Genomic DNA, 17171 nt, shown 5'->3' with positions numbered 1-17171 from the left:
CTGAGGGCGGCCAGCTGCTGGCTTAACTGTTCTTCTTTCCCAAGTCCAAAGGGACCTTTATAATTATTTCTTGAAGGCAGTGTCACCAGTCCTCACAGGTTGAGTGGATGAGTGAGGGGCAGGGAGTGGCAGAACCCGGCTCCACTTCAGTGACTATGGCCGTGGGAGACCAGGGCCCCTTGATTTTCCAGGTGAAAACTTGCAAAATTAGGACTTGACTGTGAAATCTGCCTGGTCGCACTGGCCATGGATTGGAATGGGCCTAGCCAGATGTGCCTGCTGGCCGGGTGGGCCCCCACATCCCCAGGGTGCGTCTTTGCCCTGCGCTCCCCACTCCCCTGCTCTGCCTTGGTCTCAGCTGTCCCCACACCCACTGCCCTGGAAGGCTGTCCTCGCAGAAAGCACTCATATTGTGACCCTGCTCAGCAGGACGCTGGGGCCAGGTGACGTCCCTGCCTTTTCTCACCTCCCTCTCACTGCGGCTGGTCCCCACATTGGCCCCAGACGTGATCCTGTGTCCCAGCCGTCCTCTTAGCCAGGGCCGTGCTGTCCATACCACCTCCTTCATTGGCTCAAATGCCACTTCCCATTCACTCATTCTCATTTTAAAATGTTGAAAAACATTTCTATGTAGAAATGTATACATTCCATTAAAAATAATGAATAATGAATGAAATCAGCTGCAACTGAAAAATCAAAACTGGGAACTCCCGATCAGCAGCTGCGGGGACAATGCCTTTTCCCCTTCAGCAGAAAAAGAAAATATGAGAGAAGTACAAAAACAGGAAAAAAAACACACACACACACATAAAATGCATGCTCTAGAAATCCAAGGATAAGTTTCAAGTGGCTGCACTGGCGTGTCCACGTCCTGCTGCTGGGCCCCGCCTTGGTGTGCCACACTGGACCCCCTCACCTAGGTCACCTGTGTCCCAGGGTTGCAGTTCCCCAGCAGGTTCTCATCTTTGTCCTGCTCCGACTCTAGGCAGCAGCTGACCCGTTGACTGTCCACACCCTGCTGTCTGTGGCTTCTGCAGATAAATAAAACCATTCCTCAGTGATAAAAAGGGCTTCAGCAAAACAAGCCAAATGTAGAATTTTATGTATAGATCACCACGGTTCACAAAGCACAGGTCATGTTGGAAGCAGCATGGGTTCAGGAACTAGCCCTGAAAGAGAGTCTGTGGAACCTGTTTCCAATTCCAACCTGAGGCTGTGGGGCCTCCCTGACCTTCAGTTTCCTCATCTATAAAATAAGGTTGAACTAAATGGGTGGTTTATTTACCTTGTTTTTGTTTTCATTTTTATAGTTCTAGTTTTTTCTCTGTTAATTACAGGGGTAATACATGAATTCCTGCTTATTATAAACAGAAGTAATACAACAAGTACCAAAATATACAGAATAACATGTCAAAGGTTACCTTCATCCCTACAAGACCCCTCTGCCCAGAGGTCCCACTATTACCAGATTCATGTGTGGCCGCCCAGGCCTCTTTCTCTGCATGTACACACAGGTGCACGGTGCACGTACAGAGTTTTGTGTAGTAATTTTCTGCTTGTTTCACTTTTCCAATCCCAGCATCTACGGTCAACAGTGCTGACTCATTAGATACCTTTCAAGTTTTCATTACATGAATAAGGGGTTTTTTTTAGTTGATCACTATGTCTTGGGGAGCTTTCTGTTTGTTTTTTTAACTGTCTGATAGATACACAATAATTTAATCAAATTTCTCTAGTGCAAGTTCATAATCTGTTAGCCAAACCCTTTGAGTTTGATGTGTGCAGAGTTCAGAATCCTTCTGGGGCAGCTCCCATAACCAGACAGCCTCATGTTTCTCCAGCGAAATGTGTAAACACACCCCCTAAGTGGGATAAATAAAGTCTAGAAACAGCCTCACACGAGTCTGGCTTGCCTCCAGCTTAGAACGACTCCAGTTTAACATAAACTTGGCTCTTGGAGCTTTTGGGATTCCAGATAAGAGAAGGATGGGGTCTCTGTGCAAAGCCTCACACACAGACCTGTTGGGCAAGCTTGGCCACGCCTGGGTCTCCCTCAGTGTCCTCTGTCCTGCGGCCACTGCCACCTGCCAGCAGTCTCCATTCACCCTGTCCTTGAGCCTTGGTGATGAGGGTCCTTCCTCACCTGGGGCAGGTGACCTTTCCCCGGAGGCACCAAACCTCTCTGGGCACTCGAAGCTGCTCCATCCCTGTGTATCCTGCAAGCTCCCTGGCCCTGCCCCACATCCCATCAGCTCTGCTCGTTGTCGCCTCTGGGGGAACTTCTCCCATCTCCATGCCGTTTCCTCCAGGCAGCAGCAGAAGTGCAGGTCCCACACCAGCATCTTCCTGCTTGAGGAGGCCCACTGCTGTGGGGCATGGACTGAGGTCCTCAGGGGGTGCAGGAAAACCCTGAAGTGGGGGCGGACTGAGTGTCTGTGCACATGTGCATTTTCCCAGGGCTCTGTGGGGCCTGTTATCCCCTTGGAGGGCTACCATTGTGGCTCTTTTTACTTTTTAAGAGTGGGGTCTCACTGTGTTGTCCAGGCTAGAGTGCAGTGGCTGTTCCCAGATGCAGTCCCACTACTGATCAGCACGGGATTTTAACCTTCTCTGTTTCTGAACTGGGCCAGATCACCCCTCCTTCAGCAACCTGGTGGTCCTCTTCTCCCGGGAGGTCACCATATTGACGCCAAACTTAGTGTGCACACTCGGTCAGCATTGTGCACTTCAGCCCGGTGCTCCTGGGCTCCCCGATCCTCCTGCCTCAGCCTCCTGAGTGGCTGGGACCACAGACATGTGCCACCACGCCTGGCACATTGTGGCTCTTGAGTAAATCCCTTCTCCCGGTGACCCCTGCCTGCTTCTCCAGTGTCTTCTCCACCATGTATCGTGGGCCGCAGCTCCTGCCACACACACAGGATGGCTCACCAGCCCCTAAAGAGCACTCCACTAGCCACCTCTATGCAGGAGTTCCCTCAGCCTACCCTGCCCCTGCTGTCTCGCCCTCCCGGTGCCGGACTGTGACCATGGCTCACGCACTTGTCCACACCACCTCCACGTCACTCCCATGGCTTCCCACACCCCTGAAGATGGAAGGTCCTCGGGGCGGGATCTGCAGGATACCTGGCCCAGGGGAGGATGGGGCCGCCTTGGAGGTGGGGTTGGGATGGGGAATTGCACCCAGGGAAGTTAGACTTGAGAATCCTAGGACACATGGCTGGTGGCAGAGGGTGAAGAAAAGGCAGAAGGCCGAGGGTGACACATCTGGCTGTGTGGTGACTTTTCACTAGCGAGTTTGGGTAGACACATGTCGGGACCAACTGCCAAATGCCTTGGGCTCGTTCTCCAGAAGCAGTGGGGCAGCCTAGACCCCTGGAGATGAGGGCCAGAATTTCACTTCTTAAACACCAGGCAGTTCATCCCTTCCCTCGGAAAAGGAAGGAGGAACGCACTCCCTTTGCACGGCCAGGAAGGAAAGACATGGCATGTTCAGGGGAGGCAGCTCTGTGTCTGACAGACGTGAAACACCAGCCCAGTACAGGAGAAGATCTGTTGGAATTGCATTCATCATAGCTCTGCTGGGCGGATGCTGGTTCCTGCCCGCTGCCCACTGCTGACTCACACACTTCCCTGTGCGGCGGGGCATCGCGTTTGTCCTTGAGACATCCTCCAGCCGGTGACCCCATTCGAGAGGCGCTGAGTGGTCCAGTCACTGTGGTTCCTGGTGTACCGAGGGGAGGAGGGCTTTTGTGCAGCGTATCAGCCTTTTCGGGGAAGATGAAATTGGCCAGGGTTCGCTTTGATGAAGTCATAGGAGGCAACCTTTTGCTATTTCCCTTTCCCTCCTGTCCTTCTTGCTAAGCCCTAATTTAGCCTCCTGGGCGCTTTTGTCCCCAGCAGTGCTTATGTCGGCAGTAAACAGGGTGTGACTTTCGCCTTGTAGATGGCAGAGGGTCTCAGCTGCATCTAGGAGCTTGCACCCCTTACACAAAGAAGCATCTGGCTCCACTGTCTCCTAGCTGTGTGGCCTTGGGCATATTCCCTCACCTTTCGGAGCTTCCGATTTCTCTTCTATTAAATGGAAATAAGAGGCCTAGCTTGCAGGATTGCTTGAGAATTAGAGGTGGTGTGTCTAAAGCAGCTAACTTAGTGCCTGATTCCTGAAGAGGAGCTGTGGTCAGCCGCTGCCCTCTGTCTAGAAGACCAGGGGCACCGGTGCAGTGCAGGGGGCCTCCTTGGCACCAGGTAGTGGTGGACCTCACTCCCTGCCCCAGCTGTGGTCCCTGGGGCAGGTCACCTAACCTTTCTGAGCCGTCATGTCCCACCTGAGAAACGGAAACAATAATACCTACTTCTCAGAGATGTGAAGACAGAGTTCCTTCTCACATGTTCACCGAGCACCAACCAATAGCAGAGGCTACCTAAATAACAAAAACGCAGATGGAAACTTGGATCTGATGGCGTGCCCGTTTAGCAAGGGGACAGACAAATCATACATATAATAAGGACGCCCTGAAGTACTTTAGAAGATGACAGGTGCTATGGAAAAGAGAAAGCACAGATGAAAACTGGTCATGGGATGTGGTGTGTGCAGAGTGGGATATTAAATAGAGTAGGGAGGCAGGGCCAGGGGTCCCCCTGAGAAAAAGACATTTGAGCCACAACTTACAGCCGTAGAAAAGGGAATGGGAGCCAGGCGTGGTGCTCACCTTTGTAATCCCAACACTTTGGGAGGCCAAGGAGGGCAGATCACTTGAGGTCAGTAGTTCAAGACCAGCCTAGCCAACATGGGGAAACCCTGTCTCTACTGAAAATATAAAAAGTAGCTGGGCGTGGTGGCAGGCACCTGTAATCCCAGCTACTCGGGAGACTGAGGCAGGAGAATTGCTTGAACCTGGGAGGCAGAGGTTGCAGTGAGCTGGGACTGCACACTGTACTCCAGCCTGGGTGACAGAGCAAGGCTCTGTCTCAAAAAAAAAAAAGAAGGAAAAAAAAGAAAGAGAAATCTTTGAAACGGGGGGCTGGGCGCGGTGACTCACGCCTGTGATCTCAGCACTTTGGGAGGCTGAGACAGACAGATCACTGAAACCCAGGAGTTTGAGACCAGCCTGGGCAACATGGCGAAACCTCGTCTGTATTAAAAATGCAAAAAATTAGCCAAGTGTGGTGGTGGGTTCCTGTGGTCCCAGCCACATGGGAGGCTGAGACGGGAGGATAACTTGAGGCTGGGAGGTCGAGGCTGCAGTGAGCTGTGACCTCACCACTGCACTCCAGCCTGGGCAATAGAGAGAGACTTTGTCTGGAAAAAGGAAAAAAGAAATCAGGAGCTGAGCTGTCACTCTCCACCTCACCCTCTCCCCTTGCAGGGACCACAGCCCCCGCCCCCCAGGATTTTGCTCCTGTGGACGCTGCTCTGGTTCTCCAGCCCTGATTTTTCCCTTTGGCATCATCTGTCCTTCCTTCTTCATTTCCTCTTGGTTGTATATTTCTGTTTAATAAGGCCAGGGCTAATGCCAACACCAGAGTCAACAACTAAGCCCTCTGACTAAAAGCTTTAATGAGAAACAGAAAACCTGGAGGAAACGGTGCTTCTGCCAAGTGTGTAAATTGTGACAGCACTCCCAGCCACATGGGAGCCCAGGACTACTCTCCTGGGCAGCACTCTCTCGAAACGCCTGCCAGCACGCCCCACTGTCCTCTAGGCCCCAGCATCAGCCCCGTCTTTGGAGGGTCAGCCTCTGCTGCCCCATCACCTTATTTCTTCCAGAGGAACCAGAAGTCCGGAACTGTGTGTGAAATCGCCTGATTTTTAACTCTGGACCGTGAGTTCCCATGTTTTAAAAACACTCTGCAGACCAGACAAAACACATGTGTGAGTCACAGCTGTCGTCGTGCAGCCTCTAATCTAAAAAGGATACTGGATTTCCTATCGCAGACTTGGTCAGGCTCGGTTTTTCTTTTCTAAAATCCTTCTTAACTAACTTGTTAGATTTCAGAGCTGTAGTTGGAGTTCAAGCTGAGTCGGGAGGATTTCACTCTCGTTGGCAACGGCTAGAAAATGAATGCTTAGAAACATTTCCACCCTCAGATGCACTTCCTGGAGCCCCCTGGGGTGGTGGGGGCTCCGCTGGGTGGTTGAGAGTAGATGACAGGAAGGGAAGGCACTTGGGCATTGGTGGGAAGCTCACCATGAGGAAGGGACCGCAGACAGGGCTGCCTTGTGAGGAGAAGGAGAGCTGTGCATTCCCCGGGGCATGGGGGGTGGGTGAGCTGTGAGCCAGGCAGGGCACCACCAAGGTCGGTTGGCCCAGGGGTTGGTGACAGTGACCCTGTCCATCCACAGTGCTCAGGCCCATCGCTGCGTGTCCAGTGTTCAGGGCTGATTCCAAGGTCAGCCAAGGTGTAGGGGCGACTTTGAGGCAGGACTGGCAGAGTCTCAGCTGGAGCCAAGCCCCTGACACCCGTCCGGCCCAAGAGCTGCAGCCAGCCGTGTTTCCGTCTTCCTCCCTGCTGGGGCATGCCTGCATATGAGGATTTTAGAGTCCACTGGGGCCGCAGTCCGAGTGTGCACACAGCCTCACCCTCTCTGAGGATTTTAGAGTCCACTGGGGCCGCAGTCCGAGTGTGCACACAGCCTCACCCTCTCTGCCTGGGGTGCTGCCTGGCGACGCTGGTTGAACCCATGTAGAATAGGGAAGTGGAGATATTTGGATGTGCGTTTCAGGGTCTGAGTCCTCACCAATTCTGCACAGGACATTTTTCCTTTGGCACTGTATATGTATTTATTATTTATTTTTCATTGGCAAACATTGTCTATATGGTGTGCAGCATATATGTTTTGATCCGTGTCTACATGGCAGAGACCAACATCAGCCTCATGAACCTCCATTAGCTCATGGACTTAGCATTTTTTGTAATGAGAATACTTTATTCTTAGCAATTTTCAAGAATGCAAAACCTTGTATTAACTGTAGTCATCATGTTGTACAATAGATCTTTTCTTTGTGAGACAGGGTCACACTGTCACACAGGCTGGAGTGCAGTGGTGCGATCATGGCTCACTGCAACCTTGACCTCCTGGGCTCAAGGGATCCTCCTGCCTCAGCCTCCCAGGTAGCTGGGACTGCAGGTGCACACCACCACGCTGGGCTAATATTTATTCATTTACTTATTTATTTATTTATTTTAATATTTTTTCCTTTTAAGCAAGTTCAGGATTGACTAGATTGAATAATTCTATTATTCAACATTTTATTTTTAAAAAGAGGTAGGATGTCACTATGTTACCCAGGCTGATCTCCTGGGCGCAACCCATCTTCCTGCCTGGACCTCCCAAAGTGCTGGGATTACAAAGTGAGCCACCTTGCCCTGTGGACAGTAGCTCTCTTGAATTTCTTCCCCTGTCTAGTGAAACTCTATATCCGTTGGCCAATGTCCCCCAGTCCCCTGCCGCCAAGTTTCTGAAGCCTCTCTGCTTCCGTGAGCTTTATTTTTTTTTTTTTTAGATTCTATATCCGTGAGATCATGTGGTATTTGTCTTTCTGTGCCTGGCTTATTTTACTTAGCATCATGTCTTCCAGGTTCACACATGTTGTCTCAAATGACAGGATTTCCTCCTTTTGTAAGGCTGGATAGTATTCCACTGTGTGTACACCACATCTCTTTATTCCTTTGACATTTTAAACACAAGGGTGAAGAAGCATGCCCAGGGCCTGCAGGCCAGCGGCCTGACTTCGCACTGTACCTGGCCTGCTCTTTTCAAAACCTTTTGTGAGTCCTTTGATTCCATCCAGACTGCACATCTCAAGAGGGTCATGCATAAGTGACATTGATTATGGGATCCTACCATGAGGGTCATGTGTAAATGACATTGATTATGGCATCCTACCATGAGGGTCAAAGTGGCATTGATTATGGGATCCTACTGTGAGGGTCATGCATAAGCAACACTGATTATGGGATCCTACTGTGAGGGTCATGCATAAGTGACATTGATTATGGGATCCTACCATGAGGGTCATGCATAAGTGACATTGATTATTGGATCCTACCATGCAGACACGTGGCATGAATTTGGTGCTGGCCTTAGTTCTGAAACTGGCTGCACTTCTCCTAGGTGCTGGTTGGGTGCTATTCTGCATGTGCCCTGAGTGGTTCCTCCGGCTGGGTTCCACATTGACGTGATTCAGTACTTTGGGCCACATCTAGAAGGGCCTGGAGCCTAAGATCTTGCCTCTTAAATCCGGGCCCCTGGCATGGTCATTTGTTTCAACCCTTGTGTTTGTGCCTCCTTTTCATTCAACCCTGCTGAACTGTATTAGTCTGTTCTCATGCTGATGATGAAGACATACCTGAGACTGGGCAGTTTACAAAAGAAAGAGATTTAATGGACTTATAGTTCCACATGGCTGGGGGGGCCTCACAATCATGGCAGAAGGCAAGGAGGAGCAAGTCACATCTTACATGGATGGCGGCAGGCAACGAGAGAGGAGCTTGTGCAGGAAAACTCCCTTTATAAAACCATCAGATCTCATGAGACTTATTCACTGTCACAAGAACAACACAGGAAAGATCCACCCCCATGATTCAGTCACCTCCCGCCGGTCCCTTCCACAGCACATGGGAATTCAAGATGAGATTTGGGTGAGGACACAGCCAAACCATATAACGGACTGAATTTATTATTGTAATTTCTCTGAATGCTTTCTGGAGAGAAGAAAAGACATGAAGATGAAGCGTCTCTTGTTATCTTCCATGGGGCGAGTGTTCGCTTCCAGTTTCCAGAAGGCCATCACCCTTAACCCAGGTCACATCCTCTCAAGGTGTGAAGTTTTCTGGGAGCTGGACTTGGAACTGGAGGAGTCTGAACAAGGACAGGAGGGTGGTATGAGGGGGAATGCTTCATCTCTCCAGGGGTCAAGGTGTTTAGGGCCCCCAGACCTGTTCGTCTCCCCTGGACAGGACAAGATACATACCTACCAAGCCAGCCTTCCTGAGGCCTGCCTAGCTGTGCTCACATGACTGATGCTGTCCCTCCTGACCTGCGCTGAATAGCTTCGGCCTCCCACCTGGGGCAGAAGGGGCCAACAGATGCAGCCTGAGGTCCTCAGCCCTGGCTGGGCCGAGAAGGTGGGTGTGCTGGGAGCTTGCTAAACCTTGAAGGGTCACGCGCACTGAGCAGACATTCATTTCCTTCTCTCCCCCAACCGCGTCTCAGGCTGCCCTGGCTGGGCTTTGCTGCAGGAGGGGGAAAGTGAGTTTGTGACCTGGTAGCCCAGGAACAATAAAAAGGGGTTGGTGTCCTACTTGGCTGGGAGCAATGCCAGCTGCACTTGGTCCTCCTGGAAGAAAGTCGCTGTGAAGCTTGCAGCTGTGCCACTCTGGACTGGAGGCTGATGGCTTCTGGAGGCCTGTCTTGGCCCCACTATTTTCCTGTTCAGGTCACTATGATGTGGGGAGGGAGGGGTATGTGGATGGAGCTTAGACTACTTTGACGGCAGTGAAACTACTCAGTGTGATACGATAGCTCTGGCTACATGTCATTACACAGTTGTCCAAACCCACAGGATGTACATGCCACCAAGAGTGAACCCTAACGTACACTGTGGAATGTGGGTGATGGTTCGTCAGTGTGGGTTCATCAGCCTACAGACCCACCCTCTGGTGGGGACGCTGATCCTGGGGGACGCTGTGCGTTTGTGGGCAGAGGGGATATGAGAGCCCTCGGCACCTTCCACTCTATTTTACTGTGAACCTGAAACTGCTTTGAAACCATAAAGTCTTCTTTAGAAACACTATGGTAGCTCCTCCCTGCTCAGACCCTGGTATTCCTCCCCCTTAACCTACACCCTAGCCACGAGGAATTTATTTCCCATGTTGCCTTTCACACATGGAAAATTCTAGACAAAACAAGTCGATCCAGACTGACTGAGCTCTTCCCACAGCTGTTCCTTGCCTGCCCTTTCGACACATCGAAATCCTCTCTCCCTTCAAGGCTCTGCTCCAACACAGCCTTTCTGATCAGTCCTTCCTTGCCCTGCCATGCACCACTGGCCCCATGCATTTCCACAGTGTGCACAGCATCTCCCTTAGAGCAGCTCTCTTGGGTGCCTCCCAGGTCCTGCCACCTGGTCCAGCCCTGAGCCCCTCCAGGACAGCAGCTGATCTCATCCTGCTCCATTCTTCACAGTGCCTGACCCAGGCTGCGGCCTGAAGGGTGGCAGCTGTATCTCCGGGAAGCCTGGACTCATGTGTACCTCGTACCCACCTGCTGGTGCCCCAGGACAGTTTCTGAATCTGGGAGCGAGAAGTTCCCAGAAGTTGGAAGTGGGTGTTTGGATGATATGCTAGAAAGAAAAGAGAGCCACATTGTACGATGGCAGCCTGCGTTTGTTCAGCAGCAGAACCCGATGGGCCCTCCGCAGCCTGCTCATCCTTGGTGTGACCCCCCAGCCTCCCTAACACGTCAGGGCTCCCGACTCGTACAGTGGGACCTCGTGTTCACCTAGGGTCTCCTCCGTTCAACACGGTGGTGAGGCCAGATTTTGTCCACCAGGGGAACCCCCAGTCTACTACAGTGGGCTTGGAGCTTTGTATAAATGTGCAGGACACTGATTTCCAAGGGTGCTCTGCATTGGCAAAATGGAGATCACGCCACCTTCCGTAGGACCTTGCTGATAACGCTGGCTGGTGCTTCTTGCCACTCCAGAGGAGAAATGGGTACACAGAGAGGCGTGACCCACCCAAGGCCAAATGCCCGTCTCAGACATGGAGCCCCCGTCAGCTTAATGATGGAAAGTGCGCTCACCCCAGAGCTCCCATCTGGGCACCATCGGAAGACTCGGAGCAGATGCCATTGGTGGTTTCCAAGCAGATCAAGCTAGTGCTGATGCGTATTCCAGTGATACCCTCAGATAATGATTTGGCCAAGGGAAATGTCTGACGTGACCACAACTGAATTTTGTCTGATAGCAAATGGACTGATTAGCAGTCAGGCCAAAACCCAACCAGAGAAGAGTCTGTGAAACCCCTGCCGTGTAAAATTCGGTTTCAACAAACACTCACCAAATGACCACCCCATTCCAGGCCCACAGGAGACGCCTGGAATGCAGAGGTGAAGAAATCACAGCCCATCTGGCGTGGCCAGGAAGGCCAGCAAGCCAGCCACTCATGCCAAGTTGGCCACGTGGGGCTGCAGAGGGCAGGACCCTGCTTCCTGGGTGAAGGAGTCAGAAAAGCTTTTATGGAAGAGGTGATATCCGCTGTGAGCCTCAGCAATAGATAATGATTTAGACCAGCAGACGCACAGGCACAGAGGAGGAATGTGCTTGCGGCGAGGTTTGGGGTGCTCAATGTGCTGCAGCACCGTGGCAGTGGCAGGATGCTGTTTTGGTTCTAGGGGTAGCTGGAGAGTGGGTTGGGGGGTCACATAGAGAGACATGAGGACTTGTTCTAGTCACAGTGATCAGTGATGCATTTTCGCAGAGCGGGTGATCTGAAAGCACTCCATTGGGGCAGGTGGAAGTTGGTTTGGAAAGGTCAGATGGGAGTGCAGGTGCAGAAGACACTGAGCAGGCGGGGCGCGGTGGCTCACGCCTGTAATCCCAGCACTTTGGGAGGCCGATCACCTGAGGTCAGGAGTTCGAGACCAGCCTGGCCAACATGGTGAAACCCCGTCTCTACTAAAAATACAAAAATTAGCTGGGCGTGGTGGCGGGCGCTTGTAATCCCAGCTACTCAGGAGGCTAAGGCAGGAGAATCGCTTGAACCCAGGAGGCGAAGGTTGTGGTGAGCCAAGATCATGGCATTGCACTCCAGCCTGGGGGACCAGAGTGAGACTCCGTCTCAAAAAAAAAAAAAAAAAAAAAAAGACACCGTAAGCAAAGATGTGCAAGAGATGATGGCCCCAAATTGGGACCAGCCCAGGAGGCTGCAGGGAAGGGCAGATGGGAGCTGGGAAGGCAGACTCCAGCAACCAGGTGGAGGCAGACCAGCAGGGCATCTGGAGTCAAGCTAACCTGGTACACCAGAGGATGGAGGAGGCACCTCCCATCGTGGGGTGCAGAGGGAACCTCGGGCAAGGCAGAGGTGCCCCGCCCCTCCGGAAAGCCAGGCTAGGCTGGGAGCAGACCCTTCAGCCAGCAAAGAGCTGCAGAGTGAACCCTGGGCTCCGGGGAGGAAGAGGCGAATCAGACCCAGCCCCGCCCTTGGGGACTTGCCTCCTCACAGGGTAGATGGAGCTTTAACCGGTGCAGTACCAGCTCCCATGGAGGCTGGGCCAGGTGCTGAGGACACAGCAGCAGATCATCACCTGGCACTGGGGGCGTCATCTAAACTGAGCTCAGATGAAGGGAACTCGCAGGCCGTCAGGGTTGACCCAGCTGGGGAGGGCTGGAGTAGGGCTTGCACTGGGCACGTCTGCTTCCAGGCCCCCGTGCACTTGACTCTCTCCCCTTCCTGCTGTGCTCACTGACTCCAGATGTGCCCAGGCCCTGCCCTCAAGGAGCTACCAGTGTGCCTGGGAGACCATCACAAGCCAGTGCCCATCGCTAAGGGTAGAGGGAGTGGCCCCCTCCCAGGTCATAGAGGACTCCTGGGTGTGAGAAAGGTGACGTCAGAACTGGACTTGGAGAACAAGATACGGCTTTCCAGGCAGAGAACAGGAAACAAGGGTCTGCAGGAAACAGCAAACAGCATGCAGCTGTCAGGGAGAAGAGAGGGGCCCCTGCATGCCTGGCGGGTGTTGGGTGGGCCGTGGGGTGGGGCTGGGGCATGTGGTAGAGACTGGGAAGCAGCCGGGTGGGCCCAGCCAGACCTGAGGACCCTCCATCCCTGCCAAAGAGGCTTGCGCTTGATCCTGTCAACATTGAAAGAAAGAGGGGTTGGGTGGTGGGTACCCGTCAGACCTAAAACGTGTGAGCATGGAGGAGGGAGGAGGCCAGTGGGAAGCTAAGCCTTGAGCTGCCTGAGGCCATATGCAGAGAAGACAGAGTCTGGGACGGCCACTGAGGTCTCAGTGCCCCCTAGGGCTCCTCTACCCCACCATCAAAGCACAACCTCGCTCTCCCGCACCATCTGCCTGAGCAGGGTTTCCTGTGAGCTGGGGCTGGACCGCATATCTAATGTTCCTGGATGGAATCCCACGAAAACAATTTTGCTTATTTTTAAAACACACACATACACACACACAGCAACGTCATAAAGCCCACCCCAAAGAGAAATTACAAAGAGATCATTATTGCCCCTACGGTTTATTCTTTACTGATTTATCTGCTTGTGCATCTGTTTATTTGCCTGACAGGATGAACCCATTGCTTAATAAATTCAGGCTGTATTGGTGAGGGTTGTGAGTGAGCAGCTCAGAGCCCAGGCTTCCAAGCCAGTTCAGCCCCAGGCACTGGAAATGCTGGCTGCGCATGCTGGAGGCTGGGGCCTGGGCAGGCCCCCTGCAGCACGCTCTGAAACCTGCAAGGTGCCGGCGTCCCCATAGGTGAGGGGGAGCCCCTCTGCAGTTCATCAGCAGAGTTATGGGGAATGGGGGCACTTTTGTAGATCCAGGTGCTTTAGGCCCACCCAAGACCTCGTGACTCAGAACTTCTGGAGTGGGGACAGGAAAAGATGTCCGGGTGATTCTGCTAATCAAAGGTGCAACTGCTAGGCCAGGTGATTTCCCAGGTGCCTCCCCAACCATACTTCTAGAACTGTAATTCGGTGTCTCCTGATACTGGAGATGGGAGAGGCAGGATCAGATAGCATTAGGGAGATGGCCCATGAAGGACGATCGCGGCCCCGACTGCACCAGGTGAACTAGCTCCTGCATTTCAGGGTACCAAGGCTGAGTACTCTCTGCACAGGCGGGCCCCACCTGTGGGCCTGCTCCACCCTCAGCGCACCCTTCTGGGGACCTGGAGCTGCCATTCCCAAACCAAGAGATTCAAAACCTAGAAATGAGGAAAGCAGACATCAGGAGGAAGAAGGAAGAAGACGGACTTCCTATAAGGGGTGGGGGCCAGGCAGTTCTGGCCGCATGTGGCGCTCTCTTCTCAGACTTACAAGGGATGTAGGCTTAGGTGGGAGGGAGGGAAACAAAGCCAGGGAGGGGCCCAAAAACCAACAGGCAGAAATGTGCAAGAGAGCACACGCGGCTTTAAATGTCTGTGTGGCACAAAGTCAAAGGAGAGGGGCCCGAGGTGGTAGCCAGACCAAGGGTGCCTCGAGTCCTGGATTGCCACTTATACCTCAGGTGGAGGGGTCTGGCGGGGAACAATCAGGAGGGCTGCAAAGCAAAAGGTGTGGGGAGAGGTTCTAGGAGGCTCTCCCACAAAGCAGGTGCTGACCACACGTGACAAATCCCGTTACGTGAACCTACGTGTCCACACCCAGATGGGTCATGCCAGAGTGTGGAAAGGACTTGCTAATGTGATCATAGAAATATGGCTGTGTCTTTTAGGAAGAACAGAGGGTAATGGATAAGCCATCAGAACCATGCCAGTTTCCAGAGGGATGGATTCTGGAAACTCTAGCGGGTGAGCCAGTGTCGGACCTGCAGCTGCCACCCACAGCTGATGGGGAAGAGAAGCCGCCATAGGCTCTGTGGCCGAGTTACGGGGCGCTCCTATGGGACTGTGTGTCAAGGGCGTGTTTAATTCCAGTGTATTTGGACTTCATATGGGTGCTGACCAAAATGTCCTAGTGTTTTTGTCTGAAAAGGAGACATTTGGGACCAGAGTCTGGCTGGGAGTGTAGCCGGTTAGTTAATAGTCACACAAGTCTAATTAGAACTATGACTGACCCTTAGTAGGACTCAGTTGATAGTGAATGAATGAATGAGTGAGTCAGTCAGTGAATGAGTGAGTGCACTGTGTCAGCCAGGACGTGTTTCTTCTTCTGGACTGTAGGTTCTATACTTAGGCTATCTCTTCAGTGTTTTCAACAACTTGGAGATACAAAATGTATACAGTGATCAATTAGCAGATCACAAGAGGATGATAGGCCCTTTAGGAGAGGCCAGAATTCACATGCGATAAAATCTTGATACACTGTAACTCTAGGGCATGGGCTGATGCTTAGTGCCCTACAGTTATGTTGTCTGACTCCCTAAAAATACTACTTACACCTGTTAGGACACTGTTTGTTGCTTGTCACAAAAACACCTAACTTGAACTGACTTAAAGCAAAATGTGGGGTTGCTGTGGGGGTGGGTGTGTTGTAGATTTGGCTTCTGCAGGGTGGGTCTGCTGCTGGTCTGTGCCATCGGGCAGCCTCTCCCAGTGCTTGGGATGCTTTGCTGTGTGCTGGCTTCACCTTCAGGAAGTGGAGTCTTTGAAGTTCTAGCCTTACTCCTTTCTTGTAGCTGCAGGAAGAAAGCCTCTCTTTTCTAATAGCTCCAACAGAAGTCCCATGGCGGAGACTCCTGGGTGACATGTTACACTCTGAGCCAATCATTGCAGCCAGAAAAGTGAGGATAGGCCCATGAGCCAGGCCACAGTCATCTGCTGGTGGCAAGAGTGGGTGGGAGAGGCTAAGACTTAACAAATCCAGGTGGACTGAGAGAGGGGAAGGGTGGCTCTCCACAGGAAAATGGGGGTGCTGATGGCAAAAAAAAAAAAAAGAGAGAGAGAGTGACTGCTTGGCAGGCCACAGACACCCCTTGGTGAAGTGAGCGGTGGCTTAGCCTGGGTTCGGTATCAGCCCAGAGGTTGGTGTCGTGCTGTGGGCCCACTGAGATGCAGCGCTGTCCATGATTCAGTGGGACATGCCCCCACCAACCCTGGGGCCTGTGGTCGAGCCGTTAATTCGGACCCACAGCTGCCTGGCTCCAAACTCAGCCTCCCTCCATTCACTTGGACTCTGGGTGGAAATGAGAATGGTGTCTGTCTAACAGCTCACAGGCAGGGAGGGACAGGAGGAGCCGCCCTGCACACCATCTTTCACCAGCTGACTGTGTTCCCACCTCAATGCCCCGCCACACCTGCAGCGATGTCCACTAAAAGTTGGACCTAGAAAGCCTCCTTGTTGCCTGTAACGATGACCCCATATCTGCAGGAGGGGAGGAGGGAAGCATAAACATCACAACTCCTTTATCTCCCACTCAGCATTTCCTAGGGAGCGCCCAGTGACTCCCTGTGTGATGTCAGCTTGTGGTTTGGAGAGAGAGTTCCAGAGTAGGATGGTGGAAAATCCCTGGAGGGGAGGCAGGAACGTCAGGATGTGGAGCCTGCTCAGCTGCTGACCAGTCTTGCTGGACCTTACCTTGCTCATCTGCAGCAGGAGACAGGGAGAGCCAGTGCGTGGCTCGAGCACACATAGGGAAAGTGCCTGTCTCGGACGTGACCGCGGTTCCCAAGGGGACAGAGGTCCAGCATGGAGTCAGCGATCCCAGGAGAGGAATTGGGAGCCGTCAGGGTTGGGGACGTACTGATGGTGGGAACATGCTGTGCAAGGTTCTGGTGAAGGCTGTGTGGGAAAACGTGAGTCCTACAGGCGCGTGTATGATGGAGAGAGACAAGGCCAGGGAACCAGGGGTTGGGTTGAGGGTGGAGGTGGGGAGAAGGGCCCTGTAGGAGGGAGGTGGAGCCCGTGGAGGAATGGTGAGGAGACATGAGGAGAGCAAGACTCTAAGCATCGGCTTCTACCCTCCTCAGGCCACATGTGCCCACGTTCACACCAAGATCATTCCTCAGAGCAAGGGCTCAAAAGCATTAACCCAATATTCACTCAAAGACAAGTGACTCAATGGGAGAAAGACCTTCAAATCTCTCCCAGTCCTTCCAGCTGACTCAAGAGATCATCTCTCAGTGTCCCTAGTGTATCTTTAACACTCCTTTAATACGTGTCAATTTCCTTTTTGACAAAGAGAATAGACCTTAGGCTGAGATTGCAGGCGATTTTGCTGGAGAGAGCCTCATTGCAGTGTGTAGCTTTCATCGCATGTGATTTTAACAGCAACCATCTTATGGCAGGGAAGAGTGGTTTTCCTTTTGTGGTCGTAACTTAAGTTTCATTTTCAAATATATTTTATTTAAGTAAGAAAGGTTAATTTAAAGAAAAACCGTTTTTAAAAACATGGTGCGAGTGGCACAACAATGACTAGAGACCCAGCAAAGACCCTGACAGCAGCTCCAGGCAGCCTCTGCTTGGATGTAGCAAGGATGTGGCCAGAGTGTGTCCCT

The 17171-nt window shown here is 52.4% G+C and overlaps 1 protein-coding gene across 1 annotated transcript in view; it reads left to right on the top strand.

The window, feature by feature from the left end:
- The window catches only part of COL23A1 (collagen type XXIII alpha 1 chain), a 365686-nt gene that overhangs the window by 219495 nt on the left and 129020 nt on the right, over positions 1–17171 (top strand). The window lies entirely within an intron of this gene.

The sequence above is a fragment of the Trachypithecus francoisi genome, unplaced genomic scaffold, assembly GCF_009764315.1.
Source record: "Trachypithecus francoisi isolate TF-2019V2 unplaced genomic scaffold, Tfra_2.0 Lachesis_group2, whole genome shotgun sequence".
Classification (NCBI taxonomy): domain Eukaryota; kingdom Metazoa; phylum Chordata; class Mammalia; order Primates; family Cercopithecidae; genus Trachypithecus; species Trachypithecus francoisi.
Note: the sequence above shows the minus strand (reverse complement) of the source record. Positions and strands in the feature narration are given on the sequence as shown.